Consider the following 24,646-nt stretch of genomic DNA (forward strand, 5'->3'; position numbering starts at 1 on the left):
TTCGATTCATCGTAAACCCGATTCTCAGAAACAAAGTTCATGCCAACATTTGACGACATATTTTATGTTCCGAGTCCCTGAGCAGTTCTTGGCTAGTGAAACGTTCACCGTGAAAGATAAACGGGACATGGTTCTGCGTCACGGCGAAGTGCAGCGAGAGCATGTACAATGTAAATGGTACTTGGGAAAATAGCCTGGAAGAAATTTCCCTTCTCGACGTACGTTCGGCGGGATACATAGTTCAAGCATTTCGTCAAACAGTCAACTTCTCGTTTCGAGAAAAGTATCGATGCCGTCTAACGTAAATGTATTACTCGATATTTCGCGAACTCATAGCAAAACGGAGGGTTAAGTCTCCCCAGAGTCAGGTTACGCAGCATCAACTTACCTTGAATTTACCACGTTTATCACCAAACTCAGTGCCACTATTATCAAACTTTACATAAAAATATTAGCTTGGTAACAGTTATTAAGAAGCTCGAGAAATGCTACATTACCCCATCCCCAACCTAATAATTGTTGCATTCAGGTCCATAATTAAATAAACCCCGCCACCTGAATAAAAAAGCAGGTTAAGCTTTTCCCAGCCGCGTTAAAAAATTCCCTCCTCCTCCCCCGCTCGTTCGTATTATCCTTTCACCTTTTGTCTTCTTCCTATGCATCTCTATTTTCTTCACCCCTTTTCTCTACATCTTTCCAACCCTTCACGCATTGTCGTTCTTCGCTCGCGCTTCCTCCCTCTCCTCGAAGCTTCACACGTTTCCTCGTCCCCTCCTCTTCGTCTCGGCGCTCCTACCTCTTTTCAACCCTTCTGTCTCGCGCTTCGCGGATCCTCCATCCCTCTCCTCTACACATCCACCCCCACTAGGCGGTCGAGAGCGCCGGCCCGAGAGCTTCGGTCGAGTCAAGCTACGACACGGTTCAGCCGAGTTCAGTCGCGCCACTCGGTCGTGGTGTTCACGTGCCATCGCAAGCTCGACAGCGTCCGTTCAGTTGCCCATCCGAGAGGAAACGTTTACCCGAAACACACACATAGACACAGAGAGAGGGGGAGTGACGAGGCTGGTGGATCGTACACGTTCGATGTCCCCTCTTCGAGTGTCCTGCCACGATCTCAAGGTAGATCCCTAGATCGTAAGCTTCGTCTCGGTTCCTGTGCTTTGTTTTGACAGGCGACCGCGTGCTCCTGGTGCCAGTGCGACGATTCTCTGGGAAAGTTCTCTGTCATTCTTCTATCTCGCTGCACGGTTCATTCTCGTTTTCAGTTTGTTTTGTGATTTTTGCAACGCGATGACAGTGGTTCCGTAAGTCGAGCCTCTGGCTAGAATCTCCGGAGAGGTTTATGATATCGAAAGGAGATTTGTTTCGACGTCGGTTCTCTTTCAATGGGAGTGATTATGGTTTATTTTTTTTTTTTTTTTGGATCCCGTGGATGTTTCGAAATAACGTGATCTTTTTTTCTTGGTATAGTTGATCGATGGTTGCCTGTGCGTGCTTGGATCGACGAGTGCAATTTGTGTGGTTAACTATTTAAATATTCGTTTGTATACCGTAGAAATGAAACGAAATTTGATTTCCAGTAACGGATGATAAATGGAATCAACTTATGGTGTTATATTCTGTCATTCAAATTAAAATTTTCATTCAAAAAGTAACGAATAAACTTGTTTGTTCGTTGCCCATCTCTGGTTCGCTCGTGAAATATTTTCTTCCACGTTTTACATTTTCATTTTCATTCAAAAATTAGCGTACGAACGGTCATTTATCGTTCATTCGTTATTTTTATTTAATTACGAACTTTACACTTCGCCGATTGAACGTTAATTCCGATGTCATGCCGGAAATTGGTTAACTAGCAATCAAAACTGGTGTTGGTCGGTGGTGTTACATGTTGATTCAACTTGTTAATGTTGAGGAAAAGTAAATTTTATAGTATGCAATGTTTTTATATCGACATTTTCTATCTGATACGATAGGTTATATACCTTGGTGGGAATTCAATTTGCGAAAGTGTGACGACAGAGCGAATAAGAAACCGTTGATGGGAAATTAGCATAAATAGCTTATGCAGGTAATATTTCTTTAAAGAGCCTCGAATAGCTTCATTTAAAAGCTCCTTTCGCTCGATACGGCTCCGATTACAGCCTCGGGAAATTTGAAAATTCGAAATCTACTCTTGCCCCCATTTCCTGATTAAATTGGTAGCAGAACGTGTTCACTCTAGGGTTGATTCAGTTGGGAAACTTTGACGCGTACCGTAGCACGGTTACCGCCGCTATATACAATTCGAATTAATCCGTTCGTGAATACACGGAGCTTGAATTAATAACGGACGATTTGACAGTGCGATTGTGAGAAATGGTAGGATAAATTTCACGGACCGAGAACAATGAGCGCGACATCGCGGGTTGAACAAACCTCTACGCGGCTCGACATATTTCGCGGTTTCGAACTCCCTCTCGCTTCTGTTCGAAGAACAATGTCGCTCGAAATGGACCGATCGACGTTTTTCACGAGATCCGTCGTCGTTAATGCATTCTGATGCTTTTGGTTTTGATACCTTGTTATCGAGTTGTTATGCACGAGTTACATCGCCTATAAATTAGTTTCGCGCCATTCACAAATATCGGTAGAAATACTATTCAAATAGAATTTCAGTAAAAAAGACCTGCTAAAGTATTTTTTACAAATAGATATAACGTTGGAGTCATAGTAGGAGTAGCACAGATTAGCTGCTCAAGGCCACTCACTGGTTATCCCCGCCATAGTACCTCCTCCACTGTATCTTCTGCCTTTTCACGCATATCTACCGAGTTAGGGTTCTTTAACCTAAAGGTAAAGGCGTAATGGAAACAGCAACATGTTTCTCTTGATTCAGAAACGAAGATGGTCTTGTAAATCGCCATGATGGTCTTTCCGAATGGTCCTCGCCGAACGAACAAGGAACGTGCAATAACCGTGGCGATCGTTCGCTCATCGATCGTTCATTTTAGTACTCTATTGTCCGAGTTCCTTGTCCTGAATCGTTATAGAGATATTTTTAGGGTTTCGCTAAAATTCTACCGCACCTCTTTATTGCCGTCTAGTTGACAAAATTTATCGAAGTCCCAAAACCGAGAGATGAAATTTTAATCCCCATTTTGCGACAGGATTTCGTGGCACGTTTAGTGCTCAGCCGTTAGATTCGCCATTTTAATCCACACGGAAGAAAGGTTTATGATACCGTTAATTCCGTTAAGCAGTCAAGTGTGTTTATACTTCGTCTGTGGTAGATACAGTGAGAGAAATTACTAAATTATACGATTCGAATTTCTCACCAAGAATTAAGGACAAAAAATCAATGCGTGAAACTTATTATTTATATACTTTCATTCCCAGTTTGTTGATGTTCGAACTCATTCCAGCCGTAATCACGGCGCGAAACATTTTCCTCCAACATACTCCATTTATTTACGAAACCTTCCCCTTTAACGAGGCGATTGAAACATCAAAATTCTCCCGCGGGAATCAGATTAAAACCGAAACGTATTTCGTTCGCTGGCGAGGGAAGTTCGAGTATCGATTCCCCGAACAGATTCGTTCAGCGCCCACATTTTTTTCGTCGTCAATCATCCCACTGGCACAGCCACAAACGCGAACAAATTAATTCGGCTGGCTGATTAGAAACGTAGAATGAATTAACTGAAACGAATACGTCAAAATACTCACTGACACATCGCTCTATCGCCATTGTAATACCGCGGAAAATGGATATTCAAAAGGAACGATATCTGCTCAAATATATTAATTAAATCAATCGCGCTGCGCGAATGGTAAATATTATTTGTCATAATTAGAAGGAAAAATGGAGTCGAGGATAATGAAAATGGGTGCAATGGAAAAAGATGGACTCAGATGGACTTAGCGGTAGAGATAAAGTAAGCAAAAGGAAGACTCTAAACATCGTAGGGTAGCTGAAAGCGATGGAAATAAAATTTAATTAAAATTTCTCCTCGTCAGAGTGGATAGAGAAACAGTCGCCTCGATTTCCTACGTGGAACTGTGAATCAAAATGTACCGATTTCATCGCTATTATCGATCATACATAGCAGGACAAAAAAGAATTTTCTATTGAAAAAAAAAAAGAAAGAAAAGAAAAAGAGAAAATTGAGCTGGCAAAAGAGCGTCGCTGAAGTGGGCCGCGATTTAGGGCGAGAATAAAAAGGTGAAGTGGCAATCGAACGAACGAGGGCGAGAGGGAACCGCGAGTAAAAAGCGATATCGTAATTAATCACGTTGATTCGAGTTCGCGGAGAAACGAGGGAACGAGCACAGAGGAAGGGCGAATCGGAGGGGCAGGGGGGATGATTGGTTGAAAAGAGCAATTTCTCCTTTCGGCTCTCAGCAGTTTCATTTCGTTTCTCCGTGTCGGGCGTCGGTCCTCTGCGTTCGTCGTCCTTTCGTGTTTTCGTTGCCAGTTAGTTAGGCTCGATTCTGGACGGTGATAGAGAAGGGCAGGAGGGGGTGGGATTTCATCACGAACAATTTCAATTCCGCTAGGACCGTTCCGATGGTTAGGAATGCATCGACGTGTACCTGTCTCTGACAAAATGGCGCTAATGGAACAAAGTATAATAAAGTAAAGAAACTAACGAACCTCGGTAATGAAAGATTAATAGAACAAAGTAGTTAAAGTTGTAACATCGACGCGCAGCAACGGGATGAAATCCATTATTAAGAAGCCGAATTATGTTACATATAATACTTAGTAATTATTCTCCTTTTTTTGATCTCGAACGTATTAAAAGTTATTGAAAATATTGCACAAATATACAGAGTGACAACAATTAATTTTAAATTGGTTTTCTAGGGAAAATTGCGAACAGCTTAACGCGGTTTATAGCTTAAGTTATAATTTTCAACAAGTTCTTTGACTAAAGATTTCTGCGTTAAGTTGTGTTTCCAAATTAATTAGTTCGTTCTTTGTACATGAACCGCCACTCCACACGTTGCTTCATTTAGAAAATTGTTTGGAATTATCCCGTGTGATTCGTTCTTATAAAGCGCGACGGAATAATTCATTTTCATAAACCCAATGGTATCCGTTGTTAATGCTATGAATCGTTTAAATTTCGAAGCGCGGCTACATAGAAATAAAAAGACTTTTAAATATACGCGTATATAGAAATAAAAGACTTTTAAATATACGCGTTTCCATTTTCCGTAAATCAATCAATTACAACGGAGCACGGATGCGAAATTAATTCTCATAGTGGTCGTTACTTTGAAATATAATACATGCAAAAGAGGCACTTGGGGAAACTATGGGTACCGAACATTTTCCAAACCGTGACCGAGAAGGTAGCATGAAATTTGCAATGTTATTCTACTTAAATTATCGAATTAAATTTTACGATTTTATCGTCTATTGGAGCATCTTGGAAAAATTTTTTAGTCTCTCCCTTGATACATTGAATTTAAATCTTAAACAACCTGTAGGTGATACGGTTAATTGGTACCAAACATTAATTAATTATTCAGGTGCGTAATGCATCATTCGAAAGCACTGTTCGCTCCTTAATGATACAAATGAAAAATTAATAAGGTTATAACTACGGGATGCGCGATATATTTTACTTCATATTATTTTATGTTTAATATATTAGCCTCAGTATCTTATCTCCAACTGGTGAAATATTTGCAATTTGATGCGGTATGAGCTAATGCTACGACTCACGGTGCCACAGATCACAGGTTTCCTCCATTTTCGATCCGACCCAGCCAGCGACCTGAAAACGTGTACACGCTGGAATCTCCATAGATCGTAAAATATACCGAATATTTCCGTGGCGTAACGTGTTTTCCCGAGCTTAATTCCGGTGCTATCTGGGGATTCACGGGCAGTTATATTTTTTAGCGGGAACGCTGGCTTCGGAATATATTAAGCGCCTCCCGCGCGATGAATTATGGCAGGAGAAGGCGGAACGTGTAATAACGGCCGCGAGACGTGTAATAAAGAGGGATGTTTTTTCCCTCGTCTAACCCAAATCCAGTCTAGCGGCCATCCGAGTCTAACTTAAATTCAATTTAGATTTATCGCGAACTACCACTCACCGCCAAAACCAGACCACTCTGGATTTAACCCTAATCTGAACATAACTGTGATCCACACTTAACCCCGATTCGACTTCTTGGACTTCAGATGTGCTTCGAAACTTTAGCGTCAGTCTGATTAAATTATGGTCTATATAGGCCTATGGTAGGTACAGGGACCAGTATTCCTACCTTGTTTTATTATTCTTCGACTCCAAAAAATGTTGGTAATTTTTTAATAGTTATCGCTTTGTCGTTGAGTTAGAAACATTCGAAATAACTCGATTTCGCGAGTCTTCCGTCGAAAATACTGATTCTCCGATTGAGGGAGTCGGCGAACCGTGTGTCGGGAAACGCAGCAATGTTATTCGCGCCGCCAGGAATTCCTTTACCGTTCCACGATGGAATTTTTCTCGCAGGAGATTGTCTCGGAAAGTCCTCTTCCTTGTTTATGCACTTCCTCGAGGAACTTTCACGAGCGAGACGGGGTCCGAGCGAGCGTAATAACGGCTGAGGGGGACGGGTAGGAAATTTATTCGACGGTTAAGTTTCTTCCTCCGTCGATGGAGGACTTCCAATTCCGCCAGAAAGCTTCCGACGCGGACCCGCCACACGTGATGCAGTGGCACGATAATCAGGTTACTTCGAAATACGTGAAAATTTAATTTTTCGTCTTTGCCCCTAAAGAATTGGAAATTTTACGTTATAATATCGTATACAGTCAGTCCCATAAGTATTCTTACCCTCTATGTCTATTAAAGTAATTCGTCCAAATTAAGTAACAGGTTTCATGTTTTCAAATAAATGTTTGATTATAAATGTATACATTTGTGAAGTTTATTCATGTACATATTTATAATGAAAAATTTGTTTGGAAACATCACACCTGCCATTCAATTTAGACTGTGCAAGGTTTGCTTCCCACGTGTTCTCAAAATATAACAAAGCTTCAAAAATAAAGACGGAGGCCGAAGTAGAAATCTTTGTACCTGAGTACAAAGCTCCATTCGAATGTAAATTTGTTCATTTGTTGGGAGAGCTGTGTTCCTATTGTTTACTAGATTGCTTTTTGTAATTTGTATACCTCTATGGAGAGTTTTTATCAAGAAACGAGGTAATCACGCGAGAAAAACGTCGAGTTTAAATGAAAAATTCAAAATTGTTCATTATTTCGTTGCAATGGACTATCGTCGGCCGTCCCAGCATTATTTCGGTTAACGGCGAATGTTACGTCGGGAAAACTCGATTTCTGTTCGCGCGTGAAAGCTCGGTTTAATCGAACCGTGCGTCTACGTTGATTGTTCGAAGTCGACCCGATGAAAATGGCCGTTTCCGCGGTTTTCTCCACGTCGATCGGCCATTGCGGTTGATTTAACGGCCAGTGGATCGATTTCGATTCTGGAAAAGGCACTTTTTTCAAGAAAGGAAATAATTGAAAATAAAGAAAAAAATTGTCCGACGCGTTATTAAAATGAAATAAAAGAAGCTTTGATTCGGCGGTGCACGGAAGCTGTGTCGCAGAAATGTTGCGCAAGCGTGGCGTTTAGATGAAACATCGACTGGCAGTCGTTATTTTTTAATCTTAGATTTTATATAACAAAAAATTCATACGTTAGACTTCACTTCAATTTCAATATTTCGTTCATTTTTTGATCGTTTTTATTCTTTTGAATAATTATGTTTCGTTCTTTACTTTTGCCACCGCCATTGTAAATACTGGTTTTTCACTCGACAATTGACGCTGGTTATTTCTTAGTTTCAGATTACGTACGACAAAAAATTCATACGGTACGCTTCCCTTTAATTTTGATATTTTAAAATGTACATTACACTTTTATGCTTTGTTGACGCTGCGTGATTAAATACTGCCATTTTTATTGCTTAATGATAATGTATTTCAAATTTACATTTGTTTATTCATGTAACATTTTCTGCGACGTGGAAGCTCTAAAAGTGCATGATATGCAATGCGCCTGTGTTACAAATTTCAGTCAAATCGAGAGCCTCGAGGCATTCTGGCAAGTTGGAAAGCAATTGTGCTGGAAAGTTCGCAAGAACAGGAAGTTTATAAGTTGGTTCATATCTGATGGTCCATCAGAAGCTGAACACCTACATGATTCTCTTAGTTTCTAAGTTTGGAAAAAGGTATTTGTTTTGAACTCGTCCGAAGAACGAATATGACGGTGGAATTTGTTCCTCTTATTCGTAATTTTATTAAATAAGTAGATCTCGTCTTGTACGTGAAATATAGCATGGCATGGCTACTAATGAAGTATATTGACAGTATCCGATTGTTACATCCTCAGACGACGTGTACACGGAACAATAGCCCCATGTAGAATCCTAACTTCGCTCAGATTGCATGAATATTCTAACACTTTGCACTAACAAAGTTCCATTTCGTCGCCCACGAGACTCGAATTTACATCAACCACGCGTGTGACAGTGTCCCAACAGAAAACGCTTTGCAATGTTCAATGTACAGTAGTTACGTGTTGCAAGATAAATATTACACGTTGTCAAAGTCACTTAAAACCGCTTACATTTACGTGGTATTTCTGCATTTCGTTATTGTTCGAATGTCGCATAAATAATGCAGCTTCTCGGAGCCCCATATTAGTATAAATAACAATGCTTGTACTCGCGAGCTTTTTCACTTAATTGTACCCGATTCACTTTTTAATTAATTGCTAAAGCGTCTAGAAATAATTCACTCTTCTCTAGTTAATTAGTCAACGCTAGCGACACTTGACTGAAAATGTAAACTAAATTGCAAATTATGTCTGTTCTTAATAATAACGGTTCATTAATATTCCGAAACGCGGAATATCTTGAAGAGGCACTCTAATGTTTCATTTTCCACCCGGTCTGGCGCTTCCCAATTTCGTCTCACGCACGGCGGGAGCACGCGCTCGCAATTTACTACTTAATCAAACGCCGGCTAAAAAGCCCGCCTAATTAGACAAGCAGTTGAAAGGGCTGCATTTACTTTGACACGTGTATCGAACTAGGCCACTGCGAGGGCACGCCGTCGCCGAGCTCGAAAACTTTCCTTACCGAGCCTCGACGCAACTTGCCTCTCGCTCCTTTCTGATAATTAAATTCCGAACGTCTTATGTGACTCTACCCGTTGAAAATGTCAAGATATAACAATTTAAAGTGGCCTGAAGGCGAGTCTTCGTAAGCGGATCGCTAATTCGAGGGCTCGATCGCATCGCAAAAACGCGTAAAAATTTCGTTCCACGTTTTGGTACAGTTACAAATCTGGAATCAGCTACCACTGGTCTCTGGATTCTGTCTCTATTTATAGAATTTGTGCGTAACCCATCATACCAAACAGGACTCGTCGATCAACGATCGAAACGTTGATACGAAAATAATCTGGCTTGTTCGTGCTATAATTAGCTATACGCAAGTTGAAAATTCGTCGAGAATCGATCATCCAAACATCCCTTGCAAATTGAATTTACTTTCGTAACAGAAAAGTGCTCACGCGACGTCCGCGTGACGTAAGCTCGGGGTCGCAAATTCAATATGACCATTAAGCTTCATTTCCACTGACAGAATCGTATCGCGACCGTGTATGGCTCTTCGTGTCCCGTTGCAACACGGAACACGAGTGTATTAATTCCCATTTGAACTTCATTCAGCCGTCAATTTTAATTTTCTCGTCCCACGTTGTCCTCTGTTCTTGGAGATTGAAACGAGTTTCCACCAAGCGACGATGCAACGGCAGGGGTGGGGGAACATTGAAACATTGTGCCGGGAAGAATTAGTAGCGTGATGGAATAAATCATGAAAGAAATTATCTATAGGTTGTCCATCCACAGGTGGGAATACTTTTCGAATGCTTCGAAATAAATCTGATAATTAAATTTCTCGTGCATCACGAAAACTCCACGTATGAAATATTGACAGGCAACGAAACAAAAAAATAATAACGAAGTGATATTCTCGGACAAAGTATTATTTTGGGAAATTAATTCGAAATAAAATTTACAATTTCAGCTGTTCGAAAATCAAAGATCTCGATATTAACAAAATTGTACACAAGCTTGTAAATCCAGTACACGTTTGATACGTCTTTCACGTTTGCATACGCCTTGAATGAATAAGGGCCACGGTCTAGCGACAGCTGAATGTTAATGATAGTGGCTGTGTGTATCGAGGGAAGAACAAGGGCGAAGAAAGGAAGAAATGCCGGACGAAGAACCATAAACGAACGGGACTCCTTTTAGCACAATTGGACCAGCTATCCCAGGGGTTTCGGAGTTTCCAGCGTTTGCGTTCGTTGGAAACGCGCCTGAGTGGATTCCAGGGGGTGGAATTTTAATTAATGCGTCTACGTGGACAATATCTTAGAGCTACCTTTCGCTCTTCCGCACCGCCGGTATTCTATTCGGAATATTAAAACGAGGTCGGTTGCATAATTATTTATTCTAGCCCTCTATTTCATTGTTCGTTTACTTCTCTACTTGAATCCCCCACGCGCTTTAAATGGACTTAGCGAAACACTCTTCTTGATCTTGCTTACCTCGTTTCCTCTGTGTCCTGTTCGGCTATCTCGTTTTAATATATGCTCGAGAAATATGTATCTCGCTCCACGACATTTCTACGCTCGAGCAATTATATGGGAACAGGAAAATTAAAGTAGTACGAGTTACACCTTCGTTCGTAAATATGTGGACTTACTACCTTCAATGAATAATTAATGTACATCGATTTCGATAAATATTCGGGTATGGAAATAAATAGTAACTCGTTTACAGGAAACTAGCAAAGTCAAACTACTTGAATATCTGTATTAAAATATTATTTCAGTGGTATATCTATATTCAAAAGCTATCTATATCTTTTAAGTAATTATTAAATTTATTTCAGCCCAAGATGAAGCAATTTTAGTGGAACTAACGTCGCGTTATCCGCGATTCGAATCACCGATACATCGATTGCTCTTCTCCTCGCCGATTACTCGAACGAAAATGAGAGAAAGACGGGGCTCTTATTTATTTACCTTTTTGGGAGGGCGAAGTAGGTCGCGGAATGGAGTGGCTCGGTGGGTAGCTACTAATTACCGCGCTTCATGCATTCAGAAAGCGAATCAAGGCAAATAACAGAAAGGAAGGGTCGTGCGTCTTCCTGAATAAATCCTGGCCAATAAAGCTCGGTGCTTGGAAGACGCATTATGGAAGTCCAGGGACAGGTGGTTGGTTAAGCGGTTCGTTCGATTGTTCCCCGATGTGTCTTTTCTCCCTAATTCTGTCCTATGTTTGCAATTTGCGCTCGTGTTCATGCTCTATTAATCTCGGCACACTGGCACGAGCTTGAAAAGAACAGAGGTGCATTCAATTTGTCGCGTCACTGGCGAATTTCTTTTTATTACAGTAAACCGGTAAAAAAAAAACGGGTGTATCTAAATTTCGTTTGTTTCTTAAATATATTACACCAAGGAAGACTTAAAACCTGCGTGTTTTATTTAGTTAAATATTCAACATATAGTCATTGCGCGTGTTTCGTAAACGCGAACTAAAATAAAATAACGATTCAGTTGTCAAGAACGATCTTGATTAATTTCCGATTCAGTGAAAAGACTCGACGAGTAGTTCCCGACTCAAAAGACACGTTATTCAAAATATTATCGAGAGTGATGCTCGAGGTATTGATTCTTTCAGGGATTGAGCGTCGCTTCGCATTCTTTTCCTTTTCCAGGGAACGTTTTCGATTCGCAGCCTCGGCTCTTTTGTCGCGAGCATGCCCCGGCTTGTAACTGTGGACGCAGTTGTCTCTTCTCAGAGCCATTTCTGCGATGCTCCGGTGAATTCTGTCGTTTCGAGGGAGTCGCATGCAAGCACACTTTTACTCCGTGGAGAAATCGAGCAAAACCGAGGAAAGTAGCAGACGTCCGTAAGAAACGAAACCGTGTGCTCGAAATTCGAGAAACTGGCTGCTCGATTCCTTGCGTCGAAAGCTTGCATCAAATTCGCATTGCTAAAAAGAAAAATTGACAGTCTCCTGTTTCACGTGGTAGCTTGGTACTAGGACGCTTATTTATCGATATGTTTGAACTCTTTGAGGCGCACGATTATAAAAGGAAAATAAAATTCAAGCTGCACAGAAGGACAGTGTCGACAACTTGATGACGTGTTTCGACTTGTATACATTTCTAACTCCATTTATGCTTTTAGCGTTAATTTATAGCTTCTGGCTGTCCGTCTCTCGTTTAGTTCGGAAATTTATTTCCCCGGTAAAGCAACTGGTGCAGCGATGTAAAATTCCGAAAGCACAGGGCAAATAGTTCAGGTGTGAAGATAACGTGCTCTGGCACGTGGGAAATCACGACCATTGTCCCAGTACAATGAAGACAACCCGGATGCGTCCAGGGAGTGCCAAGTGTGTCAGGTATCGGGGGAGGGGCCCGGGCTACCTTGCGCAGAAAGGACGCGAACGTCCCTGTTCGTTCAAGTAACAAAATGACGCGATTTTCCGTCCCTTTAAACACGTAGACTGCAATATTGCAGAAACGTTGAAACGTTTTCGGTGGACAATGGATTTTCTACGAGTTTCCTTCGATTTGATGCTGCACGATGTAGTATTATATACCTAAAGAAAAACAACTTTGGTGAAACGTGATAGGATAATAACGTTTGTATCGTATATCACACGTGCACGATATTTTTCCATTACGTTTCACCAAAGTAATGTTTTTCTTCTGAGTGACGCAACTTTCAACAAGAGCGTACTTGGTGTTCTGGGAATATTTGAAACGCAGGATTAAAATAGAATGTTTATTCGCCCCTAGGTGATTTTTCCAAAGGAACCTGTCTTACTTAACGATTCATCTGTTCGTTACATACCAACCAAGATTTTACAAAGGTTCGATAGCTTTCGGAATAACGTATGAGATCTCGCTTCGAATTTATCCAAAAAAAAAAAAAAAAAAAACTGAAGGGAGCAGTGTTAGATACAGTGCCTTTCGACACGCTCAGTTCACCTTCGCGAAAGCTTATTTATGCCTTTAATGTTCAGCTCGTAATGGCGAATCCGTGTTGGCGGACGATGCTTTCCGTGAAGATGCCATCTTCGTTGCCGTATACGAATCCAAAAGTTGTTAGCATGTTTTCAAACGATCCTGAAAGAAGCGATGCATACATGATTTGCCTCTCGACCGAAAATATCTTTTTCCGACGATGCCAAGGAGCTTGCGCAATGTCGAACCAAGCGCATTGGAAAGCAAAGAGAGTAGGTTGGAAACCTACCTTTGAGATCGTCATTTCCGTCGCAATAAATCTTAGAAATGTATTGCAGATGATTGACATGTGGAATATTGCGATACGTAAGTAGATAAACAACATAGGAAGCGACTGATACTTCCAAGCTTCGATATATTTTTCGAAGCTTTAACTGTTAATTGTAATTTCGAGGCAACCGATAAATCGTCGATTACAACTGCGAAGAATTCCAAGAAATCTGATAACTAATTTTTAATATTTAGGTTCGGTTCGACGTTCAGTTGATTATACAGTAATTCTTGAATTTTTTGGAGACAAAGAAAAATAAAGAAAACGACGGATTAGACGTCGAAACAACGTCTCCGAGTTGGAGGTTCGTTATTTCTCAGTGCCGAAACCTCGCCAGTCTCGAAGTTCGCGAGCTCATTAACAGTATACAAGCCTGGCTTGCTCGAAGAAGCGCAAGGACGCGAGACGGGCCACGCTTCGGGCTTTGGAATAAATTATGTCGTGAAACGGAAGACCTTAACGAAGAAGAGAATTACGGGAGGGGCCGGAATCATAATTGAGCCCGAGAGTCTCAGGCTATTTCCACCCACTCCCCTCAACTTCAATCCTTCCCCAACCCCTTTTAATCGTAGTTAAACGACCGGTTTAATTGCTCTGTTAGCCGATTTGCAATTTTGAACACGAAACTTTCATCCTCTCCGCCCGTTGTTTCCTTTGCCAGAGGGGGATGAATATCGGAGCGCGCTCGTTATCTCGCCTCGATTAAATTAGAGTTCGACTTTTTCCTTTTAACCTCGGACGTCCGTGATCGCCAACCCGTTCATCCGCGTTACGATGCTTGTAATCGACGATCGAAGGTCCCGGGGAGACCGAGGGGTTTCTTCCTCGCGGTACAACGCTGAATTGTCTTTTCTTCGTTGAAAGCCTGGGGGACGAGTGCTTCGTCATGACTGGTCCCTTTCTACTTAAATAAAAGTGTACAACTGCCTTGCAAAGCAGTCTGGCTAAATCGTTCTCATGCGTTCATCTATAAAGAGTGCCAAGTATAATCCAACAATTCGATCGATTCGGTACAGTAACATTTAGGTTAGTGGTTCTAAATCTGTTTAAGCTCGCTGCACACGTCGCGTCGGAATAATGATGGAAAATGAATGGGCGTTATAAATTTCAGCTGCTGTTTCGACATGTTCGTCAGGGGGCAAGCGTGTACCTCGTGAATGGAATATTGCGCAGTCGAAGTCGATTCCCATGGATCGACGATTGCTGTTTAACGGTTGATCGTTATTTTGTTCGTAATTTAATTTAACCAGTGACACACTCGGGTCGCGCGAGCAGAAACGACGATCGAGAGTTTAATGAAGGCATTTAACGAGTTTGTACGTATTCGTACTCGTTCACGTGCATTTGTTCGATTAACAGTTGCACGAGCTGGAAGAAATTACAAAATAATAAGGGAATAAAAGCGTTCATTTATTAACGAGTTTCGAACGAAAGCCCGACCAGTTGAATAAATTACGGAACGAGGAGCTACTTTAATCGCACGTCCCGTCCGTACAATGTAAATAATCATTGCATGTCATCGCGTGGCTTCGCCGCACCGCAATTGTACGGCGATTCAATGAGCGGGGTATACAAGTCACGACGAAATGTGAATTTAATGTCCAAAACCAATTCTGTGCTGTTTATCAAATTATCGTCGACTTTGTATTCTGTAATTTGCAATAATTTCACCTCGAAATTAACTCTTTGCATCGAGGCCAACAGCGTAGTTCGTAGAATTTGATATTTCCGTGTTTCAAATACTTTATTAAAAAAAAATTTTTTTTGTTTGCGAACGAAAGGCTTTTTTTTTGTCTGTTAAATAATTTTGCCTCACATTGAAGTCACAATTTCTTCATATTGACTCGACAAATATCTCTTTCCTCTGGATGCTACCCTATACGAATGAAAAAATGAAATGAAACTGCATATGAAAGTACAATCGTTGAAAATTGAATTCCAGCGAAGGGGGTTGAACGATGCATAGGAAAAATGACGTTCGGAAAAATTCTACGTGGATCCGCTAGCAATAAAAACCGAAAATAAAGTTCCGTAACTTTATGAACGAATTCTTGAAGAAGTGCAATAAAATTCAACGACGGCAGAAGTCGAAGTCTTCGCCATAGACTATTTCCTCCCTACTGCAATCAATCCGCGCACGTATCGGGCCCCTGAAAAAAGATATAACAAAAGCGTAACAGACGCTGCCGCGGATGTGTCCTTAGAACTCGATCGTCTTCCGGTAAACGAAGCCAAAAAGGATCGCGTAAAAACGACGATGCATTTACCAGCGACCGCGAAGCGAACCTGCGCTGTTCTCCGCCGGCTAAACGAATTTCCGAAGCAGTAATTCATCGTGAAACTCGCGTTCGTAACGTCCGCTGACCTTTGCTTTCTCGCCCCGTGGCTAGCTGGAACTTTTCACGAAAATTAGACAAATTAGATGTTCATCGGAAAAGTGTCGCGAGTCCATTTTCCTTTGTTTCGAAAGGTAGAGGAATTTTTATTACGATCAACAAAGAAGCGTGAACTATAAGCTGGGATCGAGTCGAATAGAATTATAACTTTTTAGATTTTAGAAAATGGCTACCAACTCCAGATCCAGTTGACGTGCTGTTTCTAAACCTGACCTCGTTCTGTTTACCAACTGATCCCGTTTTACAAGGTGTCGTAGTCGAAGTAAACTTATCGCAAACGCAAAGTCAACATGTTTCTTAAGCATTACTCGGAGAAACTTCAATTAAAAGAAATTACCTACGCTGCTTTCATAGCGGAGAGTTGAGACGTTGCTAGTTAGAAAGTTTCCCCGATGGCATTTCAATTATCTGCGCTTTCGCGGAAAGCAACGTTTTCCGCTCGAACGAAGTTATACTTTCACGTCAAACGCAACTTACTTTAATTACTTACATCACTTTCGTTGCTTCTTGCTTTCGTTGATAGCGAAAGAAATGGAAAGTTTAATGGACGTCGGGGTTTACGTTTCGCCCGCTCAAATAACAATCGCATCGACGGAGTAGGCATTATTAATACGGTTTTATGTACGAGAGGAATTGCGAATGAACATTTATGAAATAGAAAATTGAAATTGAATTGAATTAAAAGAATAATACGAAAGTTTCGTTCGAGAGGAAAAGCACACGGAAATATTACCTTATCAAACAAGTATGGTCTGCCGGTTCAATATCCTATAATACCACGGCTAATATGATGGAAGCCAGCAGTATATAGAAGCAGAAGTATAGAATGAGAATCAAATAAAGATATTACAGGCACGAAGTAAAAACAAATAAAAACTTTATTAAGTGGTACATTAAATTCGATTTAAACGTTGCGAAGCGATAAAGAAATGAATGGAAAGAGAATAAGTAACAAAAAATTCTATGAAATAAATGAAGAGGAAGTGTTGGCTAACGTACATAATTTAATCTGAAAAATAATAACCGAACGATTTGTAAGTCGGCTAGAAAATGTATACGCGAACTTTCGGTTTGGATTTCGTAAAGGTTTTTAATTATAGCCGCATCCTGACCCCATTATATTTTAATGAAATTTTGCTTTTACGTGCTGCGCGCCTTCCAACACACGCCCACACGCTCATTCTAGTCGAAAAAGAAACATCTGGAACTTTATCGCTGTTCTAACATACGAGTATTAATTTCGATACGTGTGTTATATTCGTCGGAGTATTGGCGGTCGTAAAAGTGCTCCTGTCTTCCGTGAAATTATCGAGCTCCCTTCTAAGAATACATTCAGCCAAAAATAAAAGTGGTAGAGGTTTCCTTCGGGAAGGAAGTTTCGCTCCACACAGGATAAAATAAAGAGGGCACTAGAAGAATTCTTGTTGAATTCAGATTTGTACTGAAACGAGAAAAAGAATTATTAGAATACTTTATCAAAACGAATGAGATCCAAAATTGTCGTCGAAATAAACTACATATATTCTCGGTATTGACAGAACGTACGGCCAAGTGATAAATTCAACATGTGCCGCGGAATCGAGTCCTGGCGAAACGTGACCACCGTGAATTATTCAAAAACGGGACAACGTGGATCCACTAAACGGTAGCCCATCGCGTATAAAATTCCACGAGCAACCTTGCCGTGCATGTTGTGTCAATCTATGCGTCGCGTGTTGACTGAATCACGTGTGTTCATTTTTTGTTAGGGCGTTAGATCACGACGAAGAATCGCTTCGGTGGAAACGACTAAATGGCATTGCATAATCGGGTTTCTGTTTCGGAACGTTAATGAAGTTTGGATTTTCTTTTTACGAACACTGGTAGTAATAGCTTCTTAAAAGTTTGTGGAATTATTTATACTTGTATCAAGAAGATTTATACATATATTTTCTGTCAGCTATAATATTAGAACGATAAAATACACGTTACTCGAAAGAATATATTTTGCGTTCTTCGTCTCTTTTTTTATCTTCATCGGTTTGAGAAATAGCTAAAAATTGCAGATCGAGAGTTAACAGTCGAGAGGCAGGTCTTGACCTCGTATTTATACTATCCCTGTTCCCGTTACGTATATTTTTCCCGACCTGCTTTTGCTTCATTGCATAACCTCATTTCAACCTCGACGACTTTTCGTTACTCGCATGTTTATTACAAATACAAACATGTATCGATTATCGAGATTAGAATTTAATTTAAATTCGTAGTTACGCGAACTCCTATTCTGGATTTAACACTTCCAACGATTTCCATTTCCATTGCACATTTTTCTTCGTTGCTACCACGTCGCTAAGGTCTCAGTCTAAACATTTCCAGACTCATTATGTATATTTTAAATCGTTACTTTCGTCCCCGCAGTCGACACGGTCTATTCAATCGGACGCGAAATAAAAGCGTCTCCGTGGCTTCGTATTTTATTCAAAGAGTTATTCCTGCGCGATTGCCAACTTTAATATTTCGGTAAATTCTGTCATTGAAAAAAAAAAAATGGAGAGAATACCGAAAAAAAGGCGTGAACAGAAGCGAGAAATTGGTTTGGGGAGGTAGAATATGCAACGGCAATCAGGAAAATCAATTTAGATACAACGCGCGTCGTTTCGCTGAACGCGGCCGGTCTTCCGAATTCCCGGCCGAAAATTTCAATTTTCCCCTGCCAAACATTGCCACCCGAAACACCGGAATATTTTATTACCCGTTGCCATCGTCGCTCGACGATTCATTTGCGCGAAAGTGAAACTCGATGTTCAACAAAACTCGGAATTCATAAGCCAACCGGAGTGAGAGACCGTCGCACGAATAACGGGGAAATTTCCCTTTAATTCCCTTACTCGCAGAAACACGAACCAGCCGTGTACACGTATCCAGCGGTCACAGTTCGATAAACAGGGTGGCCGAGGTAATATGGCCAGAGTCGAATTATTCCGCAAAATAAAAGAAACGAGCAACGTTTTCCGTTTGCGATAAAAAATATATCGCGTGCTTGGCAACGCTTTAAGAGACAGAGGTGGTGTTGGTTTTGAAAGCGCAAGCAGTTTATATTCGCTGGCAATATCGAAGAGGAGGGCCGGACCAATTTCTGAATGTAATCGGTTCGCTATTTATTCTGAAAACAAATTTGAATACCCGCGATAACTTCATTTTTCTAGGACTTTCGACGCGTCGACCGAGTTACGTAATTCTTGGAAAGCACGAACGCGATTTCGCGGTCGTCCGACCGGAAATCCTTCCCTCGTTCCATGCCTCGTCGCGAGTTTCCGTTCGCGGCTCCTTCGACCGATCGACAATATTTATAATTAATTCTCCAGCGAGCGGATCGACGACGGGGTTCGTTTTATTTGTCGTCGAGGCGGGAGGGTGGACGGGTGGCTCAGTGACCTGGCTGTGACCTGGTTTTCGAACCCCCGGATCGACCTTCCTGCCACCCACCTGCGCCCGGTTCGCTGCCAGCGGACCGAATTCCTGGTTTCCGCTGCCCTCTCGTCATTTCCTCTGGTTGCTCGGTACATCGCCTCCGAGCTTGCTCTCTTTGCTCGTCTCGCGCCGTTATTGTTGCTCGCAAGCTTCCACGGTAATCGTACACATCAGATTTGTCCACAAACTCTTCTCGTTACTTGGACGCGTCGTACCAAACAAGAACAACTCGAGAGAACACGTCCTTAACACTGCTGTAGTCTAGATTTAAGGGGGGAATGTCGGCCTTCGAATGTCTGATCTCGATCACTTGGGCATTGGTACTCTTGAGCACTTCGCAAAGAACTCGCGCTAAATGAGTCGTTCACTACACTCCAGAAGTTTCATTCCATTCCCCTCTTTGACCCTCAATTCCCCCCCTCACTGATTTATAAACAAATATTAAGCAAAGTACCCACGATCAGCTCGAGTAAAGTCACAGAATGTCGTCGACACTCGCCACGGCGTAAAGTAGATTGGCAAACACCCCGATTACGAGTTCGTTCTCGCACTCTCTTTTCCTCCAAACTACTTGATAATCGTAGGATCGCGATTCTCGTAGAAAGTCACTGGGAAGCTCTTGTCTGATCGAAAGCTGGGAACCAAAGCTCCAGGGCTTCCTATCATTTGCGTGCGATAATACGGAAAGTAGACCGTTGTAGTTCGGGGGGAAAAATGTCGATGAGAAATTCTCGTGGAAATATCCGCAAACTTTTCTCATTTTCTTCCCAGCGCGTAGCACGATTAACGAACATTAGCTGGCCGTTTTTTTGAAAAGAAGACGCATCGTTGCTCGAGCTACGGGGTTCGAATACTTTGGAAGTTTTCTTATTCTTCATATTTTCCGTCTTACCAGCGCTTCGGTGTTTCGCGTGTCAGCTCGACCGTGTCGATCCACGACAGACAACGAAAAAATAACTAGCCCCAAAGCCTTTCTTGTTGCAGACCGTTGCAATTCCCTCCGGGGAACGCAACGGAGCCGCGCCATCGAGCGGAGGAGGGATGCGTTGTTTACGCAACGTTCTATTCCACAGCGAACCGTGTGGCCATGATCGATGTTACGTGAAAGCGAACTATACGCCTCATTAGTGCGCTTTCACGAGAGAAAAAGATGGAAAAGTTGTTAAGTAAAATGTCGAAAAAAAGATTATTCTGGTATAGAGATTTTTTACAAATTACTATATTGATGGAATTCTTCGATTCGAATAATAACAGAGTTATCAAAATTATAACAGAGTCATCTGTTAAGTTTTGATTGATAGTTTTCGTTATTCAGTTATTCCATACATTTGCAGCTAGAGTCTGCTTCTATTCAGGTTGGAATAAAGGAATCGATGAGTTGGGGGACCGTGACGCATTAGGCGACTCTCCCCTATGTATTGCTATCGGTATCTCAATTTGGCATCGTCCCTGCTGTTGTTATTCTTGGCATTGTTCCACTACAGTTTTCGTATCGGATTATCAGACATGATTGAGCTTCTCTTGATTTGAAGTAATGGAATTTCCGGATTCATTTGCTCGAGACATGAGGGAACCGGTGGCAATATGGCCAAAATTAAATTCATTCTGCGGAATAAAAAGAGATAACGGTTAACACAATATTTGTACGTACTGCAAACACCTGTCGTAACACGGCGAAGCGATCGGTATACCTGTCCGAAATGTTTCATAAGACTATTTATTTCTTAGCATTCAATCGAATTCAGAAAGGAAAGACGTGTTTGCATTTTCTGTCACAAGCAAAGCACTAGATTACCTCGAGACATTAGAAAAGGAGGACCCGTTGTACCAGACAATTGGTTCCGTGTTGAACTGTAAAAGTAGAATACACCCGTACAATGTCTGCCAAATGCGGTTAATCTACAGAATACGGGCCAAGTAGAATCAGACGGTGCGTCATCAGACAAGGATGGTCGAATCACTGGTCGAACGAGTGAATCGCTAAATCGTATCTGTAAACACATAATACGGGACGGCGCGTGACCAGGCATGTACAATAGGATCGTGTGTCGTTAGGCAAGCAGCAAAACGCCGTAAATTCGAAGGGAAACAGAACTGGAATGCACTGTACTAAAAATAATGAAGGTTAAGTATATAACCTTAAAGTAGTAGAACAAAAGTAAAGTAATCATATGTGTAATGAATAAATGTGTAAATTAATGTGGTATCAAGCTCGCAAGTAGAATGGGCACACCTTTAGTCGGACAAGTCGGAAGAGCGATCCGTTTGAGGCTGGAGTTGTTGTAAATATTTGTAAAACATCTTATTTTACTACGACTCGGTTCTCAATTGGTTTTGAACTTTTGATCCATTAACTTTTTAGAATAATTCTTCATGCAACGCATCATTCATAAATGATTCAAGATGCCACTCCAGGTGCCACTTCAGGTGCCACACCCTGCATAATCGATTCAGTGCCACCAGTACAACGTAATACGCAAGTTTGCTCTCAGCTGACAAGCCTAGGTGCGGAATTTGACTTTGAATGGTTAAAGATAATACCGCGAAGGTTAAGGGCTGCGCCTAGCGATAATTTAATTAAAATTCCTTCGAGATCGATCAGCCTTCGATCTCGATGTTCTTGTTAACCTTACGGAAACGACGTGGCTGGAATTGAATTTGAGTAACGAAACGGCGAAATTATACGGTCTGTCAATTACGAGCCCCGTGACATCGCGAAATTGCTTCGACGGATGCAGGTCGCCGCTGATACGGTAGAAAGTTCATTCAAGGAAAAGGGGATTTATTTTCTTTCATTTGTCTTCGGACAACAACAGTATCGTCGATGTAACGCAAGATTCTTGGCTGCAAAAGCAACATGCATGACGCATAGAATAATTGAATTCAAAACTCTAATCGCTCTAATGTTCGTCCTATAAGGAACGTTTCAACTTCCATTGAAGATGTCAATCCTAACCTTCGTAGCTTGGAGATCACGCTTGTCTGCACACTTGTTTTTTTTCTTTCTCAACGTATAAATCGCGCTGAGAAACTTCCTTCCGCAAGTCCTCTCGGTGCTTCTCATAGTTCGCAACGTAAGGTCAAGAAGATAAAGCCACGAGCGTTATCTCGACCGTTTGAGCCCGGCTATTCGCCGATAGGACGACGAGGGACCCGATGACCCGTAACTTTTCCCAAGTCGCGCGAACTTCCATCGAGATCTGTTCCCGGTATCGAGCATCTTGATTAACATTTTCGTTTATCTTCGTAATTACGCCCCGCTGCAAACTGCAAGCAGCACTTTGCGGTTTGCATGGTATGTTTGACGGTAATCTCGGCGAATATTGGAATTCGATAAGCCTTAGTGTACAGGGGGACTCCAAATTGAACGATCGAGATGTATGTTGAAAAAAGTGAACGAGTTGGCGATAAGAACGAGGGACCAGAACAAATTCCAAAGTTGTTATAAAATTTTTGAAGTGGAAACGTCGATAACTAGCTTGATGAATTTGCGTTGCGAAAGAATAAAGTTAAACCGAAATTCCAATAGCGCCACTTTGGTATTTACCTATATTTTATTTTATTGCAAGCGTCACTTGATAGAAGTTTCGGATCTATCAACTTGTTTATTAAGTCCTCCTGTTATTACGTTACAAACATTTGTCATTGAATCATTAATGGAATTAAAACGAGTTGAACAGTGCAAATAATAAATGATTCAGTGTAATAAATGAGACTTCTAAGTAGAATGTTTAGTCGAGAATATATTCATTTTTCGGTTTGAGAGTTCAACTCGGGTACACCCTGTATAATCGATGTCTGATATCGGCTACGTAAACTCCATTCAGATCGACGCGGGATAACCAGTGATAATGATGCACGGAAAGCTGTTTGCCGATATTTTGTGCCAGCCTGTGCAGCCATGTAAACAGTAGCATAATCTGCTCGGGAAACGGAGAAACAAAGCAGGAATCGATACGCGTTATAGAGGCATTCTATTTTAATCCGAACCACTGAAATTCTGTAACACGGAGATCATTATAAAAATATTAATTTCAAATGATCAATGCATGCCGCGTTCTTCGGATAAGATATTTCAACGTTTATTCAGCGTTGCATATTCTTCAGAGGTCGAATAACACGCTGATATTGGCGTCGCGAAGTAGAGATCATTCTAAGGTATCCATGCTCGCGTCACGGTTAAATGACTGGCAATATCAGTGTGTCATTACTTCCCTAAATTGCAGCGACACGACCGACTTTGCGCTTCAATTTTTGTTTTTCACTTCACGACACGCGGAATTTAGGACGCGCTCCTTTCTTAGCTTTTTTTGCTTCCATTTTTTTGGCCAAAAAATATGCCTCGCCGTCGAACAGACGACGATGTATCGACAGCTTGATATCGGATACGAGGTGAGTTTCGGATTGAAACGCGGAAATTGTGGCCTACTGGATTTTTACTTTACCGAAAACAGGAGAGAAACAATGACGGTTGCGATGGATACTTGTGGAAAATTGTTATTCAATCTTTCATCGTCGCTAAACGCAAGAATCCTGCTCCATTATCCGCATGGTGCTCTATTCGAACGTTCTGTTTTTCGATCGCAGCCCTTCGATATTATCTTTGGAAACATTTTTCGATGATAGCCAGAGGTTACCCATCGGCACGATTTTCTAGTACTCGTTGTTTTAAATCGTGTATGCGATTGTAAAAGTGCTCTTGGAATATTCAGAGACAGTAATCCACTTGAAATCATTGTAGCTTCGTTCGAATATACTTTATTTATTCAAATTCATCCTCAGATTATAGGGAATGAATCATATATATTGCAATCACATATATTGCAAAACATATCGCGAGCATTATAATTCAATGTTTTGTAATACGATTATTCAACGAATGTACGTAAAGGGCGTAATACGTACGTAACTGCGTGAATATAATAATAATGGCAGACAGAATTATTAACACGAGATTATTTTCAGCTGACATGTTCTACATATCATTCTTGAAAAACATGGGGATATTCGAACGTGTGAAAATCGAGCAGATACCTTTTTTTATTGATTTCGAGGATACTTTGCTAAGTCGAGCACCATGGCGCGTTCCGCGGGAAGAAGACAACGCCGAATTGATTTTACGCTCAATTTCTACTGTGCAATTCTTTCTCGTGTCTCCGGCGGACGTAATTTTCTGACTGATAACGCGTATCACTGCGAAAGGTAATCTCTGTCGAGGATTAAATCTTCCAGGATGTTTTATGCGCGGAAGCGTAGCGGGGCGAGAAACGCAGAAGTAATCTTCAGGAAGCGCGATAAATGGCTGCTAGTTTCTTACCGACGATGCCAGTGAAAATACAAGAATCCCAGCGTCTCGTCTGACCAATAATTCTTAACCTTTTCATTACCGAGTTAACGAGGGATGGGAAAAGCCATCTTGCTAAATTAACG

General features: G+C 41.3%; 1 protein-coding gene across 1 annotated transcript in view; it reads left to right on the forward strand.

Annotated features, from left to right (window-relative positions):
- The first annotated feature begins 263 nt into the window (after positions 1 to 263).
- LOC128878218 (uncharacterized) overlaps positions 264 to 24,646 on the forward strand; it is a 64,387-nt gene continuing 40,004 nt past the window's right edge. Inside the window, exon 1 of the mRNA XM_054126238.1 lies at positions 264 to 1,119. The gene's annotated coding sequence lies outside the window, so the exon portion shown is untranslated. The remainder of the gene's footprint in view (positions 1,120 to 24,646) is intronic.

The sequence above is a fragment of the Hylaeus volcanicus genome, chromosome 6, assembly GCF_026283585.1.
Source record: "Hylaeus volcanicus isolate JK05 chromosome 6, UHH_iyHylVolc1.0_haploid, whole genome shotgun sequence".
Classification (NCBI taxonomy): domain Eukaryota; kingdom Metazoa; phylum Arthropoda; class Insecta; order Hymenoptera; family Colletidae; genus Hylaeus; species Hylaeus volcanicus.